Source organism: Mustela putorius, unplaced genomic scaffold (assembly GCF_011764305.1).
Source record: "Mustela putorius furo isolate JIRA1106 unplaced genomic scaffold, ASM1176430v1.1 tig00003884_pilon_pilon_pilon, whole genome shotgun sequence".
Lineage (NCBI taxonomy): Eukaryota > Metazoa > Chordata > Mammalia > Carnivora > Mustelidae > Mustela > Mustela putorius.
In genome coordinates this window covers 27,004-51,846 of record NW_025422033.1, presented here as the reverse complement: position 1 = coordinate 51,846, position 24,843 = coordinate 27,004, and the positions used below count along the sequence as shown (strand labels likewise).

The 24,843-nt window shown below is 34.7% G+C and overlaps 1 long non-coding RNA gene and 1 other non-coding gene across 2 annotated transcripts; both read left to right on the top strand.

The window, feature by feature from the left end:
* The first annotated feature begins 686 nt into the window (after positions 1–686).
* On the top strand, positions 687–793 carry LOC123388151. The gene has a single exon (XR_006602709.1). It is a non-coding gene; the product is annotated as a U6 spliceosomal RNA (small nuclear RNA).
* An 8,158-nt stretch (positions 794–8,951) lies between these two features.
* Positions 8,952–9,438, top strand: LOC123388150. The gene is made up of 2 exons (XR_006602708.1): positions 8,952–9,046; positions 9,368–9,438. It is a non-coding gene; the product is annotated as an uncharacterized LOC123388150 (long non-coding RNA).
* The last annotated feature ends 15,405 nt before the right edge of the window (positions 9,439–24,843 follow it).

Below are 24,843 nucleotides of genomic sequence, written 5' to 3'. Positions count from 1 at the left end.
CATTTACCAAAATAAATTTCATTTTACTTTACCCCCTCTGAGGATATATATTCCCTAATTCAATATGAATCTCATTATAATAATAATTATCATAATAAATATGCTGATTTTTCTTCTATTTTGTTTTAGGGAAGTATCCTTTACTGTTGAACATAAAGAAACTTAAGCAAGTCTGTCTTATTCAAAATTTGCATGCTGCTTTCTTTTCTTTTTTTTTTTTTAAGATTTTATTTATTTATTTGACAGAGAGAGAGGTCACAAGTAGGCAGAGAGGCAGGCAGTGAGAGGGGGAAGCAGGCTCCCCGCTGAGCAGAGAGTCCGATGCGGGGCTCGATCCCAGGATACTGGGATCATGACCTGAGCCAAAGGCAGAGGCTTAACCCACTGAGCCACCCAGGCGCCCCTAACATTGGATTTTTGATAGGAATTGAATTTACAGATGGTTTTCGGTAGTATGGACATTTTAACAATGTTAATTCTTACCATTCATAAATATGAGCTATCTTTCCATTTGTGTCTCCTTCAATTTCTTTATCAATGTCATAGTTTATGGGGTACAGATCTTTCATCTTCTTAGTTAAATCTTTTCCTAAGTATTTTATTATTTTTGATGCTATTGTGAATTAGATTGTTCTCTTTATTTTTTCGGATAGTTCATCATTAGAGTGTTAAAATGCTCCTGTCTTGTGCTTACTTTGGCAGCACATATACTAAAATTGGAATGATGCAGAGAAGATTAGCGTGATCACTGAACAAGGATGACATGAAAAACTGGGAAGCACTCCATATTAAAAAAAAAATGAAACAAAACAAAATTCTTGTCTTTTATATATTGATCTTGTATTTGGCAGCTTTACTAAATTTGTTTATTCAAATTTTTTGGGGAAGTTTTTAGGATTTTTTTACATGTAAGTTCATGTTATCCAAAAAAAGAAAATTTTACTTCTTCCTTTTTTTTTTTTTTTTTGAGTCTCTTATTTCTTTGTGTTCCTTGTTTCTCTGGCTAGGACATCCCATACTATGTCAAATGAGAGTAGTGAAAGTGGACACACTTGTCTTTTTTCTGATCTTTAAGGGGAAAACTTTCAAACTGTTTTGATTGAATATGAGATTAGCTCTGGGCTTGCAATATGTGTTTTTTTTTAATGGATTTTTTAAATTATTTTTTAAATTTTTTTATAAACATATAATGTGTTTTATCCCTAGGGGTACAGGTCTGTGAATCACCAGGTTTACACATTTCACAGCACTCACCATCACTCACCATAGCACCTGCCCTCCCCAATGTCCATACCCCCACCATCCTCTCCCAAAACAACTCCCCCTAGCAACCCTCAGTCTGTTTTGTGAGATTAAGTCTTTTATGGTTTGTCTCCCTCCCAATCCCATCTTCTTTTATTTTTTTTTTTCGTACGCCCCAAACCGCCTATGTTGCATCTCCACTTATTCATATCAGGGAGATGATATGATAGTTGTCTTTCTCAGACTGATTTATTTTGCCAAGCATAATACCCTCTAGTTCCATACACATCATCACAAATAGCAGGATTTCATTTATTTGATGGCTGCATAGTATTCCATTGTACATATATACCACATCTTATTTATTGATTCATCTGTTGAAGGACATTTAGGTTCTTTCCATAGTTTAACTATTGTGGACATTGCTGCTATAAATATTTGGGTGCATGTGTCCCTTCAGAATGCCACGTTTGTATCTTTAGGGTATATACCCAGTAATACAATCACTGGGTCATAGGGTAGTTCTATTTTCTGTAAAAATTTGTAGCATTCAGGTTTGAATTATCTTTCAGATACTTGTCTTTGTCACTGTAGTCTCACCTTGTAGGTATTCAAAATATCTCCTAATAACTAAATCACTGGATGACTGTAACATACATTTCTTTGTAGGATAAGTATTTAAACATCTCTCCTAAAGAGTCCTATGAGAGCAAAACACAAAAATAACAGAAAGGGGAGGTGGAGGATTGTTTTTGTGTCTTGCTAATGAGTTTTTAGGCCTGCTACAATTTTTATTAGGCGCTAGACACACGTCAGTGCTTGATTTATGGTTGCGCTAACTAAAGATACCCCTGTTGTTTTTTTTTTTAATGGACATTTATTTAGCTGTATTTTTTTTCACACATTGTCAGTATTTAAATCCACTCTTCATATATCCCCTGCTTTTATTCAATACATCTACTGTTTCCTCTGTTTAAAGTAAATAGCATCTGTCCAAAAAGAACCACAGTTATGTGAGCTTGGTAATGCATGGACTTAGATGATTTACCAATGCGTGGTCTTTAAAATTTTGCTACTTGATTTACAAGCATACATTCATGACTTAAGATTAACTGTAGTTTAGCCCCTTCATTTCCTTTTGTCAGTGAGGTAGGATTTAAATAAATGAAGTCTATTTCTTTCATTAAATTTTTTTTGAAAAAGCTTGGGAGTATGAAATTTGATGTTTGAACTGTAAGGCTTCTAACTCTCAGTTCTTTAAATTTCATAAATAATGAAACTATTTGCTTTATAAGATTTATAAGATTTGCTGAAATCTTATAAATCATTACCGGATTATTTTATTTATGTAATTTATTTATCTGTTACCAGTTTTCCTGAGGTATAATTGAGGAGTAAAATTGTAAGATATTTAAAATGTGGAGCATAGTGATTTCATATATACATGCACATTGTAAATGCCCATCAAGTTAATTAACACATCCAATACTTGATAATTTTAAAAGTATCCAATTACAAAGCATGACTAGAGGACAAGAAGTATTCACCTGGAAATATACAAACTAAAACTGCTTTTTCAGGAGGACTTAAAAAAAACAAGTAGTATGTTCACATTTATTGAATTAACAGATAAACTCTGACCTTTTTAGTAAAGAAAAATTAATAGACCCGTAAATACAGAGAACTGGTGGTTGCCTGAAAGGGTAGGGAGGACAGGCAAAATGGCTGAGGGGGAGTTGGTACAACCTTCCAGTTATGGAATAAGTCACAGGGATGGATATAATCAGTCGTACTGTAATAAGGTTGTATGGTGACAGGGTAGTGACACTTGTGGTGAACATAGCATGTATAGACTATTCAAGTCACTTTTGTACACTAATGTGACATTGTGTGTCTATACTTTAAAAAATTACCTAAAAAGTAAAGAAGTTAAAACTATATTATCCAGACTACATACACCATTAAAATCTCAGCTTTAGACTTATTCCATGTTATTTGCTTAAACCAATTATGAAGACAAATGGGATCCAGCTTGGAAGCATTTGAGAATTTTGTCCATTGAGGGAAAATCATTGTAAAGACTTTGTAAATTATATTTGGTTTATTTGTAGGACTTGGACAGAATGCTTTAGGCTTGACTTTGGGAACCACAGCAGCTACTTCAACTGCAGGCAATGAAGGTCTTGGTGGTATAGATTTTAGTACCTCATCAGATAAAAAGAGTAAGTAATGTTCTGTTGTAACAGTAACTTAAATTTCTACGTCAGTAAGATTTTTAGTTATATGTTCAGTAGTAAAGTTTTTACTTTTAAAATTTACTTTATATCTCACAATTTTTTTGTGTATTATGTATTTAAGATTTTATTTTCATAGAAAACTGAGTTTTGTTTATGCATATGGTTATGTAGCTATCAGTGTGTGTATTAATATATGTTCTTAAGTTGGGATCATGAACACATATATGGTTTATAAGTTGACACTTGAACAACATGTTTTGAACTGGTTAGGTCCACTTATATGTGAACTTTTTCCAGTAAAAGTGGAATACTGTAAATGTGTTTTCCTTATGATTTTCTTAATATTTTCTTTTCTCTATCTTATTTTATTGTAAGAATGCAGTATGTAGTACATATAACATACAAAGTGTGTGTTAATAGACTTTATATTGTCAGTAAACGTTCTGGTCAGCAGGAAGCTATTAGTAAAGATTTTAGGGAGTCAAATTATGTACAGATTTTCAACCGCCTGGGTGTTTAGGACCCTTGATCCCGGCATTGTTCAAAGGTCAACTGTATTGCTTCATAACCTGTTCTTTCTCATATGTTATATCACCAATATTTGTCAGTTCAGTAATTCTTTAGGAGTGTTTTATTGCTGCTTAAATCAGCTTTATGAATCGATACATCATTGATCAGCCGTCATTCCATTATTAGTGTTTGTATTCAGTTCGTATATTCTAGGAAGTATCAACATATTGAGCATCTTTATGGGGAGAGGCAATGTGGTATTGTAGCTTAAGGGGATAGACTTGAGCTGAAATCTGGCCTCAAATCCCCTCAACTGTTGATAAGCTCTGTGACCTTGTTCAAGTTATTTATCCCTCTGTGCTTTAGTTTCTTTATCTGTAACATGGGGGGAAAAAACAGTAACTACTTGACATTGTTGGTCCAAGGATTACAGTTTATAAGACTTCATTAGAGCCAGGCACATAGTAAATGCTCTCTATGTGTTTGTTTTTATTATAAATTTTCCATTCATATTTTTGATTATTTTTTTAAGACAAATACCTAGAAACTGAATCACTGGCTTAAAGAGAGGGAGAGTTTTGGAGACTCTTGGTAAATATTGTAAAATTACTTTCTAGAAAGATTTTACCAATTTATTACCCACCAGCCAGTATGAAAATGCTGTTCTCACTGTGCTCTTGCAATGCTGAATATTCTTTTTAAAAAATTACCAATCCAGATTCATTTTGAAAGATGTTTTAGTTTTGTTGATTCTCTGTGCATGATTTTTTGTTTGGTCTTGCAATGTCTCTTCTGCCTCTGATGAAAGCATGTTTCACGTATTGCTTTGAATCCTCTGAAGAACTTAGAATGAGGAACAGATGAAGGTGTCCATATATCTGTGTAAGAATTTTTTATTTGGATGTGGTTTTTATTATGTAGATGATTCTAGGGTGAAGTACTGTTTTAAAAGCTGGCTATCCTAAAATCCTTTTAAACTTAGAAAATTTAGGATAACTTTGAATGAAAATTGATTTTTATTTTATTTTACTTTTTTTTTAAATTTTATTTGACAGAGAAGAAGAGACATCTAGAGAGGGAATACAAGTGGGGAGTGGGAGAGGGAGAAGCAGGCTTCCTGCTGAGCCAGAAGCTTGATCCTAGGACCCTGGATCATGACCTGAGCTGAAGGCAGATGCTTAACAACTGAGCCACTCAGGCGCCCCAAAAATTCATTTTTAAACATAGGGGTCTGTCTCTTGTTTTTACTTAGTTTTCTTTGTAGCCACATCAAAATTAGAAGAAATTATCTTAGATGTTTTAGCAGCTTTTTTTTTTAATCAGCTGAAGCAGTCTGGTACCCTTGAACAACTTTGATTTTTATTATGAAACTGGTTCTCTATTGTAATTGCTTTTAGGCTCCACTTGAAAGACTTGATTGAGACAAAGCAGTAAGAGAAATATAAGGAGTTAATCTCCCTTTGTGCCCCACTGCCCCCCCACCTCCCCCACCACTCCACCTTCCCCCATTGTATTCCTCTTGTGTTGTGCCTCAGAGTTGAACAAAAGGAGTATGTAGAATAAGTGCACATGACCTGATATACCACATCCAGTTCCTTTTAACCTGATATACATGTCAAGGGGTTCTTTATTAATCTAAAGGATTTCTCTGTTTCCCTAGCAGCTGCATCAGTTAGCCTGGACCTGCTGTAGTAGGTTTGATAGATGAAGAGGGGTAGGAAGCAGTGGTCTATAAGTGGGGGCAGCATGGAGTAAGATCTAGAGACAAGGATGATCTTTACTCTTTTGAAGAACTGCTGGAAAACTAGCAAGCTGCAGCATGGGAAGATCAGATTCCAGATGTCATAAAGGGAAGGGCCGTGTATGTCATCTTAAAGAGTTTTGTAATTACACGGAGGGCAGTTGAGACCCACTAGGGTTTTGATCTGAATAATATGACATGAGATACGTGTTTGGCACGTATCTGTTTGCCAAACACGTATCTGACAGCCATGTGGAAGATAATGTGCAGGAGGGCAGGAACAGAGGTGGAGTGCTGACAGTGAGCTTTCACAACAGTCCACAGGTATTACAGATGCCAAGCTAGATGGACTAGTCAGGGCTCACGGTAGGCCAAAAACAGGCCTATGTTTTATATATGCAGGTTTGTGTGTATATAAACTTCTGTAAGTATAATAAAAATGGAATATCAAAGAGAGAGCAAAATAGTACGTTAATGAATAAAAAAGTTGAAGTCTGTGGGAAAAAAATTAAATCCCTCCTTTATCTTACTGTGTCTCATCCAGTCAAAGGCTTGCATCTGTAGAACATGGATATCAATTTCAGAAATGTTAAACTATGAAAGAGAAATATCAAAATACAAAGTAAGGAAAAATAAATTGTAGTTAGATTAAAAAGGTAAACAAAAGAAACCCTATGGACAAAGGCAAAAGGTAAAGGACAGGTTGGAAGTAAAATACTTGATGTTTAGATGCTTTTTTTCCTTCACATTTTAACATCCGAAATTGAGATGTATCTTAAAATTAAGGTCTCATTTTAGAAATAGACACATAAAGTATATGTATGAGATAATTAATATGCTTAATGTTGAAATAGCTCTTAGAAGTCGGTGAGAAACATACCTCAGATATACCTCAAATAGCCTGAATAGACCATTCACTAAAGGAGAAATAGACTTGTCTAATTAATATTTGAAATGTTTTACTTAGTACTGTCAGAAATATGAATTTAGATTATAATGAAGTGGCATTTCTCACCTATGTACTGGCAGTGATTGTTTTAGAAAAATGTACATTGTTGTTGAGGGTGTGACAGAAAAATTACTAATTCGTAGTAGGTGGGAAAATAAATTGGAACAGTTGTTTTAAAGGATCAGTTTGATAATACGTCAGTTTTCCTTGATGTAATCTTTGACCTATAAATTCCTCTTTTTTTGGAATACAAATAAAGTCATGCACAAGTATTTGGAGATAAAGGCATTGACTGTAGCAGCATTGTTTATATAGTAAATGCGTATATGTTAAGAAGAGGGTTGGGCATAAAGGTTCTGATACAGCTATGTCATCGGTATTCTGGGGTCATTTAAAATCATGTTAAGTGACATGAAAAAGACTTAATTTCAACATCCTGAGAAAATATGTGAACATAACTTATGGTCATCCTGATCACGTTTAAAAATGTGTGTGTAAGTGCCAAAACAGGTTGAAAGAGGAACCATTAAGGTTCTCTGATGGGATGAAGTTTTGTGTGTTCCTGTATTTTCTTCATTAAGCAGGTCTTATTTTGCAGTATGAAGTAAATTCTGGAAAAGCAGAAAGTGAGTCACTGCATTTTGCTGATGGAGCATTTTTACTTTTCTACTTTTAGACATACACTAATAATGATAACCACTAAATAAGTGTTCATGAGAAAGCTGTTGATCTATCTGCACACATTAAAAACATCATCTTAAAAAATTGCTGCTTTTGTAAAATATTTAGAGACATCCAGGTAGTCTGACATATTTTAGTATTCTAAACTGATAGAACCTAAGAAAGCATCCAGTAGAACTTGCAGGAGGTCAACTGTGCTAAGCAAGAATATTTTTCATAGAAGATAGTTGAAAGAGGAAGAATCTTGCCCTTGAAAGAAATCGATACAAATCAGCTACATAACTATCTGTTTATGTGTATACAAACATGTCCCCATAGTATGTTGTTTGGAGTTTGTGACAAGTGACCTCACATGATGTCTATGAGTCTGTCCGTAAAATGCTTAGAAGTTTCTATTTATACCTAAGTTTGTGTTAAATTAAAACTTGAATTTGGAATACATTGTTAAATGACCTGTTTTTACATAAAGCTTCTTGAATTTTCTAGGTGATTATACAAGAACAAGACCAGATTAAGTTTACAATTTAACTTTTAAAGTATTTTATTTGAAGAATTTTATTTGTTAATTTATAAGCAGGTGGTATCATTGGAAGTAAATGAAACTATATAGACATTTAGAAGAAAAATTCTTTGAATCAGTTTTTGTCTAAAATAAAATAATAAACATTCTCTGGAAAGATTTTGGAAGTTCAGATCTTTAATTTTTAATCATTAGGAAAGTTTCTAACTAATTCTTTCTGGAATACTTTATGCTCAGTTTTATATATATATAACTTTTCTATATAAACCACTATACCAGTCCCATTTATTTTCTGATGATTAAGAGGGAGAAAAGCCTCTATCTATATACATCACATAGGTTAGAAGATCACTATTTTTACTAGCACTTACATTTTCTCACCTAGTTTGTATTACATTAGATAAAACATTTGTAAATAAATGATCAAGCTCATGCCTCCAAAATATCTTCTGTATACTTTAGCCCTATTACATAAATGAGAAAGCTGGAAGAGACTGAGGTTTGCTTCGGGTTCTATCAAGGAAGTAGTAGCAGATCTGTGACTGAATTTTAACTCATAATTACATTACAGCATGCCACATTTCACCTATTCCTATTCTCATTAAATATTTATGATTCCCTTAGTCTATCCCTAGGTTTTATTTTGTTGAAGAATAAATTGAAATTATAAAAATCAAGTAAAATATAATGAGAATCTCATTATGAGAAGTTTGTAGACTTTCTTTAATGAATGCTTTCATATTTTTGAACGAAATAAAAGGTCAGTCATAGAGTTTTTGAGCCAAGAGAACTTAGTTCAATATTTAATCTCTTGTATTTTCTAATTTTTTTCTTAAACATTTGGTCAGATGCATTTATGTGTACTTATGATAGTTGCCAGTCCTTTTAGAAGAGAAATCTCCCTGTCAGATGAATTGTTAAAGCTATTTTAAATGTCAGGAAACAACAGTTTTTTATAAAGAGATTTGAAATCAACCATAAGAGCTATAAATGGGGAATATTTGTTTTACCTCCTCCCCTTTAACACTTACATAGTGGAACTCAGCTGTCAGCTTTTTATAACCTCAATAACTTTAATATATCTGTGGCATTTTTCTTAGGGATAGTAAAGCACTGAAGGATGAAAATATCCCTCCTGTCATCTGCCAGGATGTTGAAAACCTCCAGTAAGTGGGTCAAATGTAATTAGATATATCATGTTGAAGAACGTTAGAATCTATTTTAAGGGGAACATCTCTTCTTCCTCTTAAACATTTTAACTTGGGTTTGGGTAAAAATTTTAATATTTTTATAAACAAAGCAGGATAATGGGAATTAAAATTCTGTTATTGTTAATCTGAAAAAAAGCATGTGAACTGTGGATGAATTTTTAATATTTCCTTTTTAAAAAACTCTAGGACTCTGACCAGCCTATAGTAAATATACTTTTATTCTATAGGAAACCAAAGGTGTATTTTTTTAGAATTGATTTTTATGTATCTTTTTAGGAAATTTGTGAAGGAACAGAAACAGGTACAAGAAGAAATTAGTAGAATGTCTTCAAAAGCCATGCTTAAAGTACAAGAAGATATTAAAACTCTGAAGCAGCTTCTGTCAATGGCTGCCAGTAGATTACAGAGGAACACCCTCAGGATTGACAAGTTGAAAATAGAAACTGCTCAGGTAAACTAACTTAAAGTAATTTTATTGTAGGGCTTTGTTTCGTTTTATTTAAGTAGAAGTTAACTGTTTTATAGGTTATAAGACTTGATACAGATGTACTGTAAGAAAACTGTTTAGCATGTGTGCTTTTTTAAAAAAGATTTTATTTAGAGAGAGAGAGAAAGAGAGCATGAAAGGGGGGAGGGTCAAAGGGAGAAGCTGACCCCTTGCTGAGCAGGGAGTCAGTTGCAGGACTCGGTCTTGGGTTTCAGGATCATGACCTGAGCTGAAGGCAGTCGCTTGACCAGCTGAGCCACCCAGGAGCCCTAACTTCAGTACTTTTAAGTTGCTATGATAATAGTAGTCACTAGTTTGTATTGAGTTATTATTTGTGAGGCAGTATTTTAAGAAATATATATTAGTCCAGTTTAGTTTTCATGACAGCTCTATGAGTTAGGCTGTCTTATCTTTGTTATATAAATAAGAATATGGGCAGAGAGGTTGTTAATGAATGGAAGAGGTTGTCAATACTCTTAACTATTTTGTTTCCTAAGAGTGCTTGCTGGCTAAATTGCTATATCGTACAAGCAAGGCAGAAAAATATGTTTTTAAAAATCTGTCATCTATTAACTGCCCTATGACCCAGCAATTGCACTATTGGGTATTTACCCTAAAGATACAAATGTAGTGATCCAAAGGGACACATGCGCCCGAATGTTTATAGCAGCAATGTCCACAATAGCCAAACTATGGAAAGAACCTAGATGTCCATCAACAGATGAATGGATCAAGAAGATGTGGTATATATACACAATGGAATACTATGCAGCCATCAAAAGAAATGAAATCTTGCCATTTGCAACAACATGGATGGAACTAGAGCGTATCATGCTTAGCGAAATAAGTCAAGCAGAGAAAGGCAACTATCATATGATCTCCCTGATATGAGGAAGTGGTGATGCAACATGGAGGCTTAAGTGGGTAGAAGAAGAATAAATGAAACAAGATGGGATTGGGAGGGAGACAAACCATAAGTGACTCTTAATCTCACAAAACAAACTGAGGGTTGCCGGGGGGAGGGGGTTTGGAAGAAGGGGGTGGGATTATGGACATTGGGGAGGGTATGTGATTTGGTGAGTGCTGTGAAGTGTGTAAACCTGGTGATTCACAGACCTGTACCCCTGGGGATAAAAATATATGTTTATAAAAAATAAAAAAATTAAAAAAAAATCTGTCATCTATTAAATAAAAAATATATTATGCTTTTTAAGTATTAAAAATTCTGATGACTTGCCAGTGTTATGTCTTAGTTAAAAATGTTAATGAGGCGCATGTTTTTTGCCATTCATATGTACTTGTTTTTTTCTTTCTATGGTATAATCTATGTCATTTTTTCTTTGTTGACACTCTTGCCTCCCTTGTGTAGTTTGAAGTCTTTCATCGTCTCCTCCTGGCTAGTTGTTCTGTCTCTGCGTGCCCAGCTCCCCATCTGTTTAAAGGTGGGTGTTGCACAGTCCTCTGTAACCTTCCTGAGTGCTAGATGAATGCATTTTTCCATATTTCTCTGTGATATCACACAAAATACCTGTATTTAGTCCCTCTTAGCAATTTGCTGTCCCATTGGGATGTAAGTATACCTGGTTCTTTACCTCTCTAACAACTTCAGGTTGGCAAAATCACAGCACAATGGTGTCTAGCACTGTCTCACAAATGCCATCTGTGTTAAATTAGTTGCTGGTGGCAATAAGCAAGTGATATACAGGCAAAATCATTCAAGTGAGTCTGTCTGGAACGGTGGGTCTACAATGGGAAAGCAAAAATTAAGAGGTAAGGCTGAGAAAATTTGGAGATAATTCCAAAAACTTAGAAAGGCCTGTGTGGACTTTGTATAATTAAAGGATCCAATTTACAATACGATAACATTTGTATTTGAAGTAGATGTTTCAAAAAGTAACAAATATTCTTGTGGTAATCTATATCTAATCTGTTGTAATTCTGATAGAAAAGCTCTGTGAAACTAGATAGCATTAACTTGACTTTATACTTGCCTAAGAGAAGTATTCGTGGGGCGCCTGGATGGCTCAGTTATTGGGTGTTTGGCTTTGACTCAGGGCATGAACCCTGACCCCCACATCAGACTCTCTGCTTAGTCTGAAGCCTGCTTCTCCCTCTCCCACTTCCCCTGCTTGTATTCCCTCTCTTACTGTCTCTCTCTCTGTCAAATAAATAAATAAAATCTTAAATAGAAAAAAAAAGAAAAGAAAAGTATTTGTGTACATACTAGGTTGACATACATGAACAAAGGGATTGAATTTTAGTAATTCCAGGGGGGGCTGGTTGGTTGTAGAGCATGTAATCCTTTATTAACTCTATAGTCAATTAATCTTTGACAAAACAGGAAAAAATATACAGTGGAAAAAAGACAGTCTCTTCAATAAATGGTGCTGGGAAAACTGGGCAGCTATATGTAGAAGAATGAAACTCGACCATTCTCTTACACCACACACAAAGATAAACGCAAAATGGATAAAAGACCTCAACGTGAGACAGGAATCCATCAAAATCCTAGCGGAGAACATAGGCAGTAATCTCTTCGATATCAGCCACAGCAACTTCTTTCAAGATATGTCTCCAAAGGCAAAGGAAACAAAAACAAAAATAAACTTTTGGGACTTCATCAAAATCAAAAGCTTCTGCACAGCAAAGGAAACAGTCAAAAAAAACAAAGAGGCACCCATAGAATGGGAGAAGATATTTGCCAATGGCAGTATAGACAAAAGGTTAATATCCAGGATCTAGAATGAACTCCTCAAACTCAACACACACAAAACAGGCAATCATATAAAAAATGGGCAGAAGATATGAACAGACACTTCTCCAATGAAGACATACAAATGACCTTCAGACACATGAAAAAATGTTCATCATCACTAGCCCTCAGGGAGATTCAAATTAAAACCACATTGAGATATCACCTTACACCAGTTAGAATGGCCAGAATTAACAAGACAGGAAACAACATGTGTTGGAGGGGATGTGGAGAAAGGGGAACCCTCTTCCACTGTTGGTGGGAATGCAAGTTGGTGCAGCCTCTTTGGAGAGCAGTGTGGAGGTTCCTCAAGAAATTACAAATAGAACTTACCTATCTTGGACTTGTGAGTTTGAGCCCTGTATTGGGTGTAGAGATTGTTGAAAAACAAAATCTTAAAAAAATTTCCAATTAAACACTGTCATTATCAAGAATAGGCACAACATTATGTTTAAAACAAAGCAGAACAGAAAACAGTGAGTGCAACCCGATGTATTTGATATTAATTTAAAAATTACAGTATTGTTTGAGATTAATTAATGCCAGTTTTCTGCTGTTTCTGTAATGTATGGTGTTAAAATAATTACACAAAACCACATAAACTGTGGTGATTAGACAAACTCAAACTCATACCTCCTGGTTTCATATCCTTTTAGAAAAAAGCTTTCAACTTTTTGGACCTCATTTGAGTTATTCACCTACCATGTTTCACTTTTTAAAATCTGTTTAGGCACCTGGGTGGCTCAGTGGGTTAAAGCCTCTGCCTTCAGCTCAGGTTATGATCCCAGGGTCCTGGGATCAAGTCCCACATAGGGCTCTTTGCTCAGCAGGGAGCCTGCTTCCTCCTCTCTCTCTTCCTCTCTCTCTGCCTACTTGTGATCTCTCTTTCTTAAATAAATAAAATCTTTAAAAAATAATAAAAATAAATAAAAAATAAAAATCTGTTAAATGGAGATACTAATAGATGTCTCATCGAATTTTTATGAACATTAAGGAAGTCACTATTTAGAACCTGGAATAGTTTGTCATGTAGTAAGCTACCAAAAAATGTTAGCTATTATTGCTATTCATAGTCATTAACTGATTCATGAAAATAAGTAAAGCACAAAATCTACTCTTTACCCTCAGAAAATCATATCTTTCTCCTTTTTGAGATCAGACAAATAAGAGTTTGGTTTATTTCCTTTCCTTTATCATAAATTTATCTTCAAATTATGTGTTTATGTATAGTTAGCCTTTCAGTGTAAATTGAAGCCATACTGTATGTGTAGTGATATCTTCTTACCTCTTGGTGTGCCTGAACATTCCATGTCAGCAGTAAAGCTTAAAATAGCTGAACATTTCTACATAGTAGTTGATAATGGTCATGTACCATAGTTTATTTAATCAATTTCCTGTTAGTGTTTAGGATGTTTTCATTTCTTTCTTTCAGGAGCAGTGTTGCAGATTATATGACAATATAAATTTTGTTTATATGACAATAAAAACTTTTAACAAGTAATGCAGAAACCAGTCAGAATAGTTGTTAGATGAAACTGCTGCAGTATGAAACAAACAGAAACTAACATTTAAAAAAAATAAATAGATGTAACTTCTGATAAGCATTTCTGAGGGAAATTTCAAGATGTAATTTGTTGTTTAGAACAAAAAGTACCATCAAGTCTCTCCTTCTAAAAGTGTTTTATTAAAAAAATGTTAATCTAAGTTAATGTTTATAGACACTGAAACTATAATGATAACAAAGAGAGTGATAAAGAATCATGGTATTAAAAAAAGTGACTTGCAGCTATTTTTAATGGTCAAAATAGTGAGCTTGTCAATCCATTATTAACATTCTTTATTGATGTAATGATGGCAAAATTAAAAGAAATGTTTAATAAAATACATATATTTTGGAGAGCCCTTGATTCTAGAAATTGCAGCTCAATATTTTTATTTTTGTACTATAATCAGTGATCAAATAATTTCTATAGTATGTCTTTAACAAAGAGTGGGAGCAGGACTCTGTTAACTCTCTGTATATCAGAGCCATTCCTTAAGCTAATAGCATAGTAAGTTTCTCAAGGAGATTTTATATCTCTGTGTATAGTTGTGAAACAAATTCACCAGGGGCAATAGCCAGAGTGAAGTAATGGTCTTTCAATTTGAATATGATTTGAGGCAACACTTCACAAATATGGTCAAACTTATTCTAAATTCCTGGCATGATGCTAGATTTCCACAGATTGAATGGTGAGTACGACATATGGCTTCCCTCAAATAATTTAAAATCTGCAGGAAGGGATCAGCATATAGGTAAATGAGTTCATTGTGAAACATGATGTTGGGAGAACTGTGAAGAGCACTTAACCAAATATTAGATGGAAAGTCAACAGGTTGTTTTTTGGAAGAGGTAATTCCTTATTAGAGCTCTAGAGGGAGATGAGGGCTAAGCCAGTTGAAGAATCATGGAAGTGACTGTTTAGCCATGAGTCTTTGAAGGACAAGCTGTTGGTTCAATAATGCAGGTATGAATTAGCAAGTTATAAATTGTAAAAATTTCTCTTTCAAGGAGAAAAATCTAGAAATAGGGTGCTAAGATTAAAACTCAAAGTAATAAGAGGGTTTTTTGACCAGGGTGCTAGTAGTACTTGTTACTAGCAAATAAGTGGAGGGAAATAGGGTTTGGTAGGAAAGGAATCCTAAGGCAAAGGTGTTGAGTGTCTTCAATGTAATTTTTCATTTTATTTTGTAGAAGATTATGGTAATTGTTGCAAAGATGACCAGAAAATATTCTTCCTATATCTGTTTGTATGTATTGTTGAAATGTGGTTTTTCCATAAATCCTATTAAAAGGTGATATTTATTTTACCCGTCTTTGATTCAAGGCTAGCCTTGTGACTTGTTCTGATCAATAAACGTGAGTTGATTTAGTGTTATTGCCAATTCCAAACATTAAAAAGTTTGAAGCTTTTGCTATCCCTCTCTTGTTGTCCTAGGATTGCCACATAAAAAAACCCTATCTATCTATTGGTAGCTAAATGGCTTCTGAACAGGGAAGTCTGGCCAATAATCAGAACCAACTACCAGATATGTGAGTGGGACAGTCTTAGGGCATTCAGTTCCACTGAAGCCATTGAAAAGTGCAGCCAGATGCATGGCTAGGAGACACCAACAAAAGACCAATTCAGGGAAGGCCAGCCCAGGTTGACCCACAAAGTTGTGAAGAAATAAGATAGTTTTTCTTATTTCAAGCTAACAAATATGGGCCAATTCATGACACATACGTGATAAACTATTAAAATATTGAAAGGCTTTAAAGAAAGAGAGAAACATGGAGATGACCAATATTGCTATAGTTGGCTACATGGAGAGAATGGCTTAGAGTTAGGTTGTGAATGAAGATAGTGAAAGATGACGAAAGTTTGAACTGAAATAGTAGGAGTAGAAATAAGTAGACAGATTTGAGAGATAATAAATAGACTGGTTAGATTCTAATGCTTGATGGGGTCCTGTTGAGGGAGAGGAGGCATAATGTAGTAATGCATGATGGTAGTCAGTTTATATTTGGGAATCTGAATGGATTCTTGGGTGATCACTGAGGTAGGGTACATATGTGGCCATTGTTGTAGAAGGAGTGTTGTGAGGAATATTGACTTCATGATGACTTTCTTTTAGACTACGTTCCATTATGAAATAAAAGGCAATATTATTTTCTATGACATGTTCATAATGATGATAAAAAGTTGGCTAGAATGATCTGGATCAGGAAGAAGAAATATGGCTTTCAGAAGAAACTGCAAATGGGTTGTAGTTATTCCAAAGGGAGAGCATAGCAGGAGGAAATGAAAAGACTCAAAAACACCAACCGTAAATCTAGAGAGGAGAATCCTGCTATAATTCAGGAGTTAAAGACTTAACCAGAGATACCTGAGAGTAAAAGTTTCTAACAGTTTTATTGTTTTTTATCTTTTTCAATAATGTCTTACTATCTGATCAATACTTAGCCACACTGATTCTTCTGTACTTTAAAGTGAATGTGATATAAACTCCTTTACCCAAATTATACTTTCATAAGCCAACATTGGTTTGCTACATATTTATTGAACATCTAATATGTTTTTAGAACATTTTTGGCTTTCTGGGTATGACACTGAATGAAGTAAGAAGTTATGCTCTTATGCCAAAATAATACGTAAGCAAATAAATAACATAAATAATAAATAAATATGTGAAATAATATTAGGTGGTGACAAGTACTCTGCAGGAAAAAAAAAATAGGATAAGAAGGTACAGGATAATGAGAAAGAGGTGTTATTTTATGTCATTCATGTAAAAGATGCCTTTGATAAGGTGATATCTGAAGAGACAGAGATCTGAATAAATATGTAGAAAGAAAACATACCAATATTGGAGGGAGAACTCTCCAGGTAAAGGGAAAAACATATGCAAAAAATATTAATGTGGAAATACACTTGACATTCTTGAGAAGCAGGAGGAAGACCACTGTGTTTAAATCACCTTGTAGAAATAGTTTAGTTGGTGGGAAATGTAAAGCTTTATAATAACAAAGGAAATTTTGGATTTAAGTAAAACCCTGATGGGAAGCTGTTGGAGAGACAGAGGCAGGACAATGATAGTGTTTGATTCATATATTTAAATGATTGTCCAGCTTACCTTATGGAAAATACTTTAGACTAGGTTTCAGTACAAGCAAGGAGATCAGTTATGTGATTACTATAGAGGGAAAAGATGGGGTAAGGGATTAGTCTCAGAATATATTTTTAAAAATAATGCGTTAGTTTTCTATCACTGATTTAAAAAGTTGCCACAAACATAACAACTTAAAACAACACAAATCTTTAAGTTCTTGTTCTATAGGTGAGAAGTTAGACCATGGGTCTCAATGGGCTACAAGTCAGCAGAGGTGAGTTCTTTACTAGAGGCTCTACAATCTACTTATACACTCAGGCTAGTTCACAGAATTCAGTTCATTGTGGTTGTAGAACTGATGTCCCAATTTTCTTTCTGTCTTTCTGCCAGGTTTTGTTCTTAGCTTCCAGAGGCCACCTGCATTCTTTTGTACTCAAATCCCTTTTTCTTTTAAGCCAGAAAAGATGACATGCGTTATTCTCATGCCTTTGTGCTACGCTTTTTCTTTTGCTGTATCTCTCTCTCTCTGACACTGTGCCTTCCTCTTCTGATTTTAAGGAGCCATGTTTTATATGGGGCCATGCATAATCCAAGATAGGCTTCTCATTTTAAGGTCAGCTGGTTAGCTATTTTAATTCTATCTGCAAAGTCCCTTTTGTTATATAAAGTAAACATTTACACACTTACAGTAGTTGCACCAATGGGTGAGGACCATGGAACCAGAGTGTGCTCCTTATCACATCTGGCCTGACAAGTACTAGCTGATATTTGAACATTTTTCACCTAAGAAAAGAGAATATTTTTATGGTTTGACCTGAAATTGTTATACAACAACATTCAAAATATAGTTAAGATTACTCTCTCTCTTTTCATATACATACATATGCTAGAGCTTCAATTTTATCGATAGTAATAAGACCAAAAAGAATAATAACAAAGAAGAGTTCACCAATGGAAATTTGCTTTATAAACCCATTTAATTCTCACAACAACCCTATGAAGTTGGTATTATGTTTCTCTTGCTTAAATATTTTTGTTTCTGTGAAAAAATATTTTCATTAAAAATAATTTTCCAATAGTGTATGTAATATGCTCTCAATTATTCTTAACCCATACAAAATACACTTCCTCGTCATCTTACCTACCCCCCCATACTTACCTCCGAGAAAGAATAACTTATGTATTAGCATCTTGCTCCTCCATCCACAGTATAGCCTTATTACCATGAAGCAGCTGCTTGGCCAGATCCTGTATTTCTCGTCCTCTGAATATGGGTGGGTCAGATACTGAGTTATTACCAGTGAGATGTGAGATGATGTGAAATGAAACATTTTTGGCTAAGGCACTTGAAGTGTATGTGTGCTTTCACCTTGCTCCCTTCCTCTCTTCTCTGCAGATTGCTTATGTTGACTGCTGGAGGAGTCATGACATGGAAAGAGTCTGTTTCTCCTAATCATTTTGTGGAGGAAAAGCAACTCTGGTTAGGACCGTCAAAAGAAATAAACTTCTATTGGTATTTTCTTCACTGTAGTAGCTAGGGCTGCACTAAACAGTAGAGAAATGGGTTATTTGAAGGAGAGCCCATCCCCCCCCCAAAAAAAAAACCTTAAGTAGCATTGGCTAAGTAGTTGGAAGGCAGGTAACAGGAAATAGTTAATCTTAGCTAGGATGATATAGCCTGTTGCCTCCATTATCTTGGAAGCAGAAAGAACCAGTACATTGAGCTTGCATCTCTTAGGTAGTGACCAGAATAGCATTATTACATGGAACAGATCAACTCTGATGGCAGCTATTCACTTTACTAGGAAAACTGAAAGGAAATAGAGTGCAGCAGAATTTTAAGGTCTCAGGCTTTTCAACGATGAGGGCTTCTTTGTAGATCACAGTATGAAATAATACTGAAAGAGTTTTAAATTCATAAGATTCAATAAATATATCAAATAAAGAAAGAGATCTAGCATTGAGGCAAAGATCAGGTTGGGGTGCAATCAATCTACAAACTCTTACTGCTTAATATGTCTACAATTTAAGAAAGAGGATCATGAGGAAAAGAAGAAAAATAAGTAAATTAAAATGGCAGACATGAGCATTGCATCTGGGAAAGAGTTATAGGTGCTATTTGACATATGAAATGCTTTGACTTCTGAAAACTTCTAGCTGTATCTCCTTGGAACAGAGAACCTTTCTAAGAATATTGTCCAAAGCTTTTATATATCAAACAATAACTTTCAAGAAAGAGTCTCATATGGTACTGTGATATTTAAAATAAAACAAAACAAAAAAGAAAAGGAAAAGTTTAGAAGACAAAGTCAATGTTGGAAAATGCTTGTGCATAACAAACAACATTGTTCTAAAAGTCAAGTCACTCAGTCTGTGCTAATAAGAAGACCCTTCTGATGAACAATTCAATTGGGTTTAACAAGGCTGTTTATAGCTAATCCTAAATGCAGTAATAGGCAGTTTCCTATACTCAATGTTAGGCCTATACTCAATGTTAGTTTTGCTCCCTTTAGAACTTGCTTGTAATTACAATTTAGCCTTTAATTATTCTGCTTCTCATTTTCAATTTATGCTTAAGACCAACAGTATGCCCTGGAGATGGTAAGTGCTGACGTGGACAGGAATAAAACGGACAGCAATTCCTTTAGCCACTTGGCCCAGATGGCCAAGATGGAATCGTTTTGTTGTGTATGTTGTTTTGTTTTTTAAACAACTTGTTCCAGAATAAAAATAAAGAACATATTAGTCAAGGAAACCATATATCTAAGATATATATATCTTTCCAAATACAGGCCAGGGCACATTTTATAACTTTTTAAATATATTTTTTGTGAGGTTAGCTGTGAAAAAGGCCATAGTCCTGGGCCTACAAGGTAATTTAATTCCAACTCTATAAAGTACCAGCTTCAGGACTGTAAAAAAGTTTCTGAAACTATCCATGTTTAAGGCACTGCACGATGAAGAATGATAGAACACCAAGTATAAGAGTTGTTTGGTTGATTGACCCAACATAGGCAAATCATTTTGAATACTACCTGACCTATTGTAAGCCTTCAAGTTTATGTAGGATACTGCTCTTGTTATTGATTTAAATACTTTCAGTGATAATGACAAGATCTTGCTAATTCCAAATTGGAGAGGTTTTGCATTTGACTTTAACAATTAATTTCAAATAAGTAGAGTGCAAAATTATACAACTTGTTAGTTTAAGAAAACAGATATTTATGAAGAATATAAAATCAATCTTATAATGTTTCACTATTGTTAGTCATGTGACAGATATCATGTCCATTCAAATAACCACTTGAAATTAATGGTATGCTTTATAAACTGCCTTCACACCCTAAACTAGAAACATCTTTCTGAACCTTGCTTCAAAGAAACATCAGTTAATTGTGACAAAAGAGAAATGGAAAAATCCCAACAAAAAGTATTAAAATGTAATTAGACTGTAAGAGTATCACATATGCCTAAATCTTTAGTGATATGAATAATGAAATAGGTTTAGGAGATTAACAGGACAGTATAAAGCAGGCAGGATAAAACTAGAATCCAGTGAGCAGCTGATGTTATTTTAATGTCAATCAGGGTGAACAGAAATAGTGAGTCATCTTTTTTATTGTGTGGTCTTAAAGATTAAATGTTGGGCTCAGTTACCCATGTAACAGACTCATGTCAGCCCATATGATGTCCTAAATCATGTCCCTCATGGAATTCACAAAATTCATCTGGTCCACTTTAAGTGTTTGGAACAGTTTGATGTATAGGTTAAAGATCCTTCTAAGCCTTGATTAAAATACCTAGTCATTCTGTCCTTCCTGATGTCCTAATGCCCGTCTAGAAGCAACCTTTTCCTTATCTAAATTCTTATAACATTAATATCCATGAAAATCTGTATGCCTTTTATTATCATCCTCTAGAGAATGATGTATCAGTGTTTGTAACCATAGACACTAGTCCCTGCAACACTAAGAAGAATGAGGAATGATGAACTAAGTTAACTCACTGGCATGGCATCCCACCCAAACACTATTGAGCCTTAACTTTCTCCCAGAAAAACATCAAAGTATCTTGAATCCCTCGGTCCTGAGTCATTGTGGTACCAAAAAAGCACTACTAATTATGGAAAACAGGTGGTCCTCTTTTCTTTTTATCACATTTCCTTTTTTGTTTGTTTGTTTATATGTTTACTTGTTTCTTTTTTTAATCACTTCATTTCATTTCTTTTTAGTGTTCCAAACGTCAGTGTTTATGCACCACACCCAGTGCTCCATGCAATATGTGCCCTCGATAATACCCACAACCAGGCTCACACAATCCCAACCTCCATCCCCTCCAAATCCCTCAATTTGTTCTCAGAGTCCACAGTCTCTCATGGTTTGTCTCCCCCTCTGATTTCCCCCAAGTCACTTCTCTCCATATCACAATGTCTTCCATCTTATTCCTTATGCTCCACAAATAAGTGAAACCATATGATAATTGATTCTTTCTGCTTGACTTATTTCACTCAGCATAATCTCTTCCAGTCCTGCCCATGTTGATACAAAATTTGGGTATTCATCCTTTCTGATGGAGGCATTTTATATATGGACCATATCTTCTTTATTCATTCACTCATTGAAGGGTATCTTGGTTCTTTCTTTCCCCGTTTTGGCGACTGTGGCCATTGCTGCTATGAACATTTTGATCACATTTTTTTTAACATTACAGAAAGCACAGTCATAATAAGGCATATATTTCCCTAGTGTATTACAAAATGTAAAACATTTTGCTTCAGTATTTACTGGTAGTCACTCTACCCTCATAGCCTCAGAAACCATAATAATTGCTAATGTATATTAAAAACTTGCTATCCTGTCATGTGCCAAACACAGTTCTGTGTTCTTTTCGTGGATTATCTGATCACTTCAAATTCACACCCTTGAGGTTAGAACCTCTATTTTCTCTTCCTGCCTCCTTTGAGAGATGGAGAAGCTGAGCCTCAGAAGGGTGAAGCAGCTTACCACAGGTCATACACTTCCAAGGCAGGAGGGACGGAATTTGAACCCAGGTGGTATGACTCCTGAGTCTGCAGTCTTCACTATCAGAAGGAAGGAAGAAAGGAAGGATGGAAGGAAGAAAGGAAGGAAAGGAGGGACTAATTTGGGAGCAAACTGAGCATCAGCCTCTATCCTCAAGTTCTTTTCTCCCTCTGCTAACTAAGCTTATGTTACTAGGTCTCTTTATGGTCAGTTTTTATTCCATTGGATATCATCCAAAGTACTCAGAAATTGCAAACAGATATATCGTTAACGACCGTCCATCTTTCATCTACACTTCCAAAAATGTATGGCTTATACGAGTCTAAATTAAAGGCTGGCAAAAGGTTTATATGAATGATGAAATCAGAAATATTTTAGTATTTCAGTTCATATAGTCTTTGTGGAAATTACTCAGCTCTATAGTTGTAGTACAGATAATATGTAAAAGCAGGGTTTGGCCTAGCATGAGGATGAGTGAAGTGTGAAGTACTTGTGACAGAATTTAAGGAGACACTCATTTTCAAGGTTATTTGAATACAAGACCCTGCAAGTGAGTTCCCATTTAAATTTTGGGCCTTGAGGGCCTTACTTGCCTCATGGTAATCCCTTTCTTGAGTACAGGAATGCTGTAATTGGATTTCAATAGAACTAGTCACAGAGAAGAAGTACCCAAGATTAGAGGCTTCTTTCTATCTTGGAGAATAATCGAGAAGGAGAGGGAGACAGTATAGTATTTGGGCCTCAGGAAAAAAAAGTAATAATTGAAGAGGAGAGAATGTGGATTTCTAAAAAGGAGTGGATTAGGGGAAATTGTGGCAACAGTTTTGGATAAAATAACTAGCAGAGATAGAAATTATAATCAAGACTGCAGGCAGACAGAGTTGAGTTGCTTTTCTATACATATATATATATATATATATATATATATATATATTTTGGGGGGGGGAGCATACTTAAACTAGGCATTTATACCTAAACCTGCATTTGGTCTACCCCAGGACTGACACATTGCCACATATTTGTAATATTTAGAAGTCTTACAAAGAATTTGTGAACTAGTTTCTCTCATGCAATGAGAACACAAGATGAATAAAATACATTGAGGCATTTTTGAAACCTAAAAGGTGATCACATGTCATTGCTGGTGTCCATCATTAGTAGCTATAGGAGACAATGTTATACAAAGGCAGTGAAGGTAGAAAATAGTTTCTCAGTTGTCAACACATAAGAGAAGACAAAATAAAATGAAAGAAAAAATGAAAGAAATGGTAGATAATGTAAAGCATTGAACATTAATTATATGTACTAGTTGTATGTTATCACTATGTTATCACGTATGTGGAAACCTCTCAAAAATTCCCAGAACTAATAGAGGGATGGATAATCAGAAGACTTATTTCCTGGGGCACCTGCGTAGCTCAGTGGGTTAAGCCTCAGCCTTAGGCTCAGGTCATGATCTTAGGGTCCTGGAATCGAACCCCATGTTGGGTTCTCTGCTGGCGGGGAGCCTGCTTCCCTCTCTGTTTATGCCTGCCTCTCTGCCTACTTGTGATTTCTCTCTGTCAAATAAATAAATAAAATATTTTTTAAAAAGATGGTTTTTTTCAGCATCTGAGATCAAGAACCAGGAACTGTAGGTTTCATATGATGATCAAAATATTCATGTAAAACCATTTTTGTACATTTATGGTAAGTGTCAAGTATTTTTAAGCTATATGAAATAAAAGAAAAAAAAACTTCTCTGAAACCTCATATAGTACAATGTAAAAAATGACAAATTGAAAATATTAAATTTCATTTTCAATACATTTCACTTACCCTCCATTTTCCATCCCAAAGTGGCATCAGTGCATACTTATAAGACTGATGCATTATTTTAGTCATTTGGCTATTAAGGACATGAGGAAAATACTCAAAACTATGAATTATATGAAATATTTTGGAGTCTTACACACTGAGTTCTGCATTACCTACAATAGCTCAAGATGAAAATTACAACTAGGTAAAAGTTTCCAAAAATAGGGATCCTCAGTAAATCTTTATAGTTTGAATAGGCAGAAAAATTAAATCTCATTTTCTGTAATTAACAGATAAATTGTTAAAGTTGTGCCACTGGGAACTACTTTATATTCTAAACAGTATAGCAAATTCTGACGGAAAATAATCAGAAGAAAATGTCCATAATGTAACCGGGATGTACCTTATTATACTAATCGGCTCTAATAAGGAAACATAATTCTTTTCTTCAGTACATCTGCACAATAATTTTTATAGCCATGCTATATTTGGATATTGGAATCACTAGATTCTAGATTCTAGAGAGCAAAACAGAGTTTGCCAGTGTAGTTAAAAAATATATATTTGAAATTAAATATATAAGGCATGAAAATAGTCTTATGCATTGTGTGTGTTTTTAATTCTCCTTAAAAAAAATGAGTTAGAATCTAGATTACCTTGGGGTCTCTCATCTAAAACTTTAATTAGAACTATTTTTTTCCTTTTTAAGACATTTATTCATTTGTTTGTTTGTTTATTTATGAGAAAGTGGTAGCAGGGGTAGGGACTGTGAAGGAGGGTTAGTGGGTTTGAGGAGTGGTAAGAACAGAGCAGAGGGAAAGGGACAAGCAGACTTCCTGCTGAGTGGGGAGCCTGATGGGGGCTCAATCTTGGAACCCTAAGATTCTGACCTGAGCTGAAGTCAAGAGTCAGATGCTCAACAGACTGAGCCACCCTGGATCCTCTGACCTAGAAGGTAACTCTAAGTGAATCATGTAAGCAATCTAATTAATATCCATTAGCTGAACCCTAATGATAACGTGCTGAATTTGCAGAATACCTCTCATTGCATCGTGTCAGGAAT